Here is a 6000-nt window from a genome sequence, read left to right on the forward strand (position 1 = left end):
GAGTAATGACCCCAACACTGATCACAACAAAGAGGGGAAATCCTCCAACATGCATACATATTTGACCACATAGCATGTAATTAATTAGCATGAATGTAATGTCTTTAGTAGGCTGCTTAGAGATGGTGGTGACTCTCAAAGTGGAGCCAATGAGAATCCGATAACGGAATTGGAATCAATTCCCATCCCTACTTCTGAAGCACTTTTAATTGAGATATATATATATATATATATATATATATATATATATATATATATATATATATATATATATATATATATATATATATATATATATATATATTTATTAGGGGTGCAACGATACACAAAATTCATGGTTCGGTTCGGTTCGATACTTTGGTGTCACGGTTCGATATTTTTTCGATACAAAAAAATGTTCATGCCTTTTTAATTTGTCATTTATTAAAATTATAAATATATATTTTAACTCAAAAGTACAGTTTTTAAATTTAACCCTAACCCTTGTGCGCGTTTTTTATTTTGACAGCGAATGCGCACCTGCGGACCACTTATGTGCAGCCCTGGTTATTTAGCTCGTCATATTGCAGCCACAGAAATTCTTTTGTCCATGAAACCATAAAGCTGCACTTTCTTTTTGCCTTATAGTCTGATTTGTTATAACTTCTCCGTTTTGCGGTAAGCTTTTCTTTGGCTGTCACTTCTTCACCCCGACCTGTCTTATTTGGCTCAGCAGAACTAAAATATATATCCTGCTGCTTTTACACACGGACTCACATAATGCTCAGCGATGCTCTGCGCGATCAACCTCTCACATGTTTAAGCTTGCTGCGGGAGATTTCACTTGTCATGTTTGCATAGTAAGCTAACGATTAATAAGACGATGTCAGAGGAATTGGTGCACAAATTATCATCACTCACAGATCAGTGCTTTTGCTCTCTATACACAGTTCGCACGATTGCAAAGTGAAAGCAAAAAAACAAGCGCAAATTCAAACGCGATTTCAATATGTCACATATTGACAGTGGCTCACCGATGCCAATGACATAATTACCCAGCTACATTTCTGAAAGAATGCAAAAGCATTGACATAGATTTTTCCTTCCTACAATAGCCCGACGGGCAGGGTAGCCCATCAGGACGTCGGGCTAGCGATTTTGCGAGCCCTGTATCTGATTGAGGAATCACTCATCTTTGGAAAAGAGAGTTTATTACAGAGAAATGTCTCTTTCCAAAATAAAAGCTATACTATCCGCTTCTTCTGGGCTATATTCTCAGCAGCATAAGGAGAATCATGTGCTAACAGCTGTCTAAATGACTCGGCTAAAGTTAGTAGCATGCTTGTTGTTTTTGTCTTTGCACTAGGATGATGTCGGTGTAAATGTGCAGTCATATTCGTTGTGTTCCCACTAGTGCTTTCAGGTTAATCTCGTTGAAATGACCTTAACGCCACAACACGGCAAATCTCCGTTAACAAGCTACCGCCGATCGCTCCGTGCATGGGGCTAGACGGCCAACACGTTAACGAGCTAACTGCGCTAACACACTAGTTCCCACCCATGTAATTAAGCAGTGCGTGGCACATCCAACATACTGTTTTACTTTAGTCCATGACTCGCTTACCTTCAGGGTCATACGTCACATGAAAACCAAAATAATTCCAAACGCCAGATCTGAATGAGGGTGGGGGAGGTCCATCTTGCAAGGAGAGCTTAACTTCTGTCTTGCTAGCTTGCCCTGCGCTCTTCCTTCTGACTATGCTGTCTGTGTTGAGCGCTCAGTGGATCTGCGCTCGACAGTGCAGCCTAGGCGGAGTAGTCGAACGCAGATTCACTGAGCGCTCAACACAGACAGCATAGTCAGAAGGAAAGTTGATAAAATAAATTACAAATGTTGTATTGTTCGATACATATGCGTACCGAACCGAAAGCACTGTATCGAACGGTTCAATATCGATGTTGCACCCCTAATATATATATATATATATATATATATATATATATATATATATATATATATATATGTGTGTGTGTGTGTGTGTGTGTGTGTGTGTGTGTGTGTGTGTGTGTACATCAGACCATAAATAATATGTCCGTACCTATAAAACATCCATACAGTTCACTTTGGCGCACACACACACACACACACACACACACACACACAAACGCTTTCAAATCTTAGCCAAGACTTTAAATTGACATAATAGTTTTCCTAGCCCCATAACCCAACCCTATCAATGAGAAGTGACCCTTACCCTAAACACAACCCTATCCCTAAAACCACTTTTTGAGCTTCAAAAATGCTTTCACATTTGTGAGGACCAGCGTTTGGTCCCCACAGATGACTGCCTGTCCTCACAAGTATAGTAGCATGCCAATTTCTAGTCCTCACAAAGATGTTTAAACAAGTCCCCCCCCCCCCCCACACACACACACACGTACACACACACACTGGCAGTTGCCAAAATAACAGGGTCAAGGCTTCAAAATATGATTTCACTAACCAGTTTTTTAAGGTAGGCAGGCTATAATTTTTGACGTATGACTTTTACATGACTGAAAGTCATCTTATAGATGAGAAATAATTAGTATATCTAGTTTGGTCTTTAGCTGCTTTGTTTTTTTGTTTTTAATATACTCAGCAGTGCTCTAATTGAGAAACAATAATAAGAACATATATTGTACTGACTGAGAACAGACATTGGTAGACAAAGGGTAGCAGGCCTCAAACTACGGTGGCCCTGAGAAGCCAAACGGACTGCAACTTAAGAAAACACCAGCAATAAGAACAATGCTGCAAAAGCACACAAAACACAACGGAAATAGGAAAAATGACAACGGAAATAGGAAAAAAAAAAAGATGAATCCAAAAGCACACAGGAAGTGTTTCTGGGGAGACAATAACCTGACGGACCAGTTGCAGTTTCTGAGGAAAGAAAAGATGAGAGGTAAGTATGTTAGCCTAACTATTAGCCTAAAAAACCGTCATCAGTATTATATGAATCGTGATAAAACACACCTACCATGTTTTGGGTTCCTGCAACTGGTCCGTCGGGTTATTGTCTCCCCAGAAACACTTCCCTTGTGCTTTTGGAAATCTCTTTTTTCCTATTTCCGTTGTTGTTTTCGTATTTCCGTTGTGTTTTGTGTGCTTTTGCAGCGTTTTTCTTATTGCTGGTATTTTCTTAAGTTGCAGTCCGTTTGGCCTCTCAGGGCCACCGTATCAAACAACTTTAAAAGGTGTCACAACACCTGCTACAGAATCTGGAGAACTGGTGCCAGAGGAACAACCTCCTTCTAAACGTCAGTAAGACAAAGGAGCTGATAGTGGACTTCAGCACTAAGCAGGAGAGGAACTACCAGACCCCCGTCATCAACGAGTGCCCAGTGGAGAGAGTGGACAGCTTCAAATACCTCGGAGTTCACATCACGCAGGACCTGTCATGGTCCTGTCACATCAACACCGTGGTGAAAAAGTCTCTACCACCTCAGACGCTTGAGAGACTTCCAACTGCCCTCCAAGGTGCTCAGGAACTTTTACTCCTGCACCATAGAGAGCATCCTGACGGGAAACATCTTAACCTGGTTCGGGAACAGCACCATGCAGGACAGACGAGCTCTACAGAGGGTTGTGCGGTCAGCTGAGCGCACCATCCGCTCCGAGCTCCCTGACCTGCACTCAATCTACAGCGGGCGGTGCTGGACCAAGGCCAGGAAGATCGTGAAGGACCTCAGCCATCCCAACAACAGACTGTTCTCTCTGTTGAGGTCAGGAAAGCGATTCCGCTCCCTGAAGACCAACACAGAGAGACTGAGGAGGCCTGCAAGTTCTAGAATGCTGCTGAACATATCCATGATCAGATGAGCTTAAGTGGCTCTTTAAATGCCATACATTTAGAGTGTGCACTACAGACTAGTAAACTGGCGGTTAATGTTAGCACATAGGCACCGCTGCATAATATTTTAATAAACCTTTTCTATGAAACTGCTGTTGTCTTTTAAAAATGTTTCGAACATTCAGATTTAGCAATGGGAATCCTTTAAAATAATGTAGAACATGCATGGAAGCAATATATTGATACGTTGTTCCCAGGTAGTTTCAAAATCATGACCCACATCGTAAATTTCTCCAAAGCTGCAATTTATATTCATAGACCTTTAAAATGTCAGTTACACCTCAGGAGGCAGATATTCAAGTCTTATGAAGTCTCAGGGTTCAGGATCCCTTTACAGGTTTTATTTGACAAAGGGATTATTGTAAAAATACAACTTAGAAGGAACAGCTGCCTAAAGTCAGGTTTAAACCTAATTTCTAAGACACACAGCTAAAATTTGGAGTCTTAAACAGTGTTAATATAATATCATGATGTCTGGTGACTTCACGAACCACGATCAGCTCATCAGCAAATTGAAATGAACACAGTGAGAGTAAAATTATATACAACTCTGGCAAAAAGAGAATACAATCAAACTAAAAATGCACTCTCTGCATCACCAGTTGTCAGTTGATAAAATGTACATTAAAGAATCACCAAATAAAATTAAAAAGTAGTATTAAAAAGGTAATATATCTCTTTATTTCATTATTGAAAAGGCATTTTGGAATTGTCTGAAATAATGTATCAAATAAATAGAACATAAAAGATATTTTAACTGTTTAATGAAATTTTACTCCATTTAATTGAATTATGTAATTTAGCGTGTGACAGGCAGGATTAAGACCCAGATGCAGGACTCATGGGACAAGAAATGAACTCAAAACAACTTTAATACTGGAGAATTTCAAAATAAAAAAAAAAGGCAAAACAAGGCAGGGCTGAAGCCAAGAATTCAAAACTAATAAGCTAGGGGGAAAACATGTAACAAGGGTGCATAGCATTGAGGGAAGCTGTGACAAGGGGAAGAGTCCGATGACAGTTAAGCTGGGCTTACACTGTGCCATTTTTGGCCCATTTTGAGCCGATTTTTCAGTCGTGCGACCGTTTTGGTGATCGGCCCGATTCTGGCCTTCATCGTGCGTCGTGCATCGTGTAGTATACATGGGGTAACGAGAAGCGATTAACACCTCACGACCAGCTCCCGATCATCAATCGCTTGGTCGGGGGATTTCAAACCTGTTTGAAATCCTCACGTCCGTCGTGAGGGTGTCACTGGAGCTGCTCACACTGCGCACGCGAAACACATAAATGTCGGTGAAAAAGACTGCGCAGCACGGCAGTGCAGCGTGTGATCTGGACACAAGCGATGGAGGCACAACTTGTAGAACTTTGGAAAGCTCATCCGAGCCTTTTCGATGTGGCCTCACAAAATGATCACGACCACAACAACCGTGAAAATAGTTGGATTTACACTGCTGCTCAATCACAGCTGCCTGATCAATGTTTTTCATTAGCAATTTAGCAAAGTTGATGGTGGTGTGCGTGTCTGTGTGAGTGAAAGACAGAGAGGGAGAGCGAGCGACAGATTTTCTGTTAACTTCATTTTTATGGACGCACAGTGTGAGCACTCAGGTCGCATCAGAGCATCGGGCCGTATAGTGTGAGACAGGAGAGGGGGAACAGGATGGACCAAAAACGATAGATCTGTAGACGCAGAACACAATCCCTTCACAAAACCCAAAAGAAATCATGGAACCCATAAGAAAACTCCGAACCCGTTTCTCCACCTTAATTTAGAGTTTTTTCTCAGTTACTCTGTAAGAGCTGCTCTCAGCTCCCAGCTTTGTAAACATTATCAGAAAAGTTTAGCAGCCCGTAGGAAAAAAACCTAATGATTAGTGACAGACTCACTGGCAAACTTTTGGGTTGTACAGCTGTTGTAGTGACACTTTTGCGCCTGCTGATGCAGCACTTTTGACTGCATTGCAATCCAACTCAACAACTCGTATCTGTCCACTAATGACATGAAATGAAACAAAACAGGGATTATACTTCACATAAACAGGAAGCTCTTCGTACACCATCAATTATGCAACAAAGCTATTCTCCTGAAAACGCATCAACACACCGGAATTTCCTTCAA

At 41.2% G+C, this 6000-nt stretch overlaps 1 protein-coding gene across 1 annotated transcript in view; it reads right to left on the reverse strand.

Annotated features, from left to right (window-relative positions):
* lg19h14orf180 (linkage group 19 C14orf180 homolog) overlaps positions 1 to 1762 on the reverse strand; it is a 41185-nt gene extending 39423 nt beyond the window's left edge. The window contains exon 1 of the mRNA XM_076877476.1: positions 1604 to 1762. The gene's annotated coding sequence lies outside the window, so the exon portion shown is untranslated. The remainder of the gene's footprint in view (positions 1 to 1603) is intronic.
* Between the last annotated feature and the right edge of the window lie 4238 nt (positions 1763 to 6000).

Source organism: Maylandia zebra, linkage group LG19, assembly GCF_041146795.1.
Source record: "Maylandia zebra isolate NMK-2024a linkage group LG19, Mzebra_GT3a, whole genome shotgun sequence".
Taxonomy (NCBI): domain Eukaryota; kingdom Metazoa; phylum Chordata; class Actinopteri; order Cichliformes; family Cichlidae; genus Maylandia; species Maylandia zebra.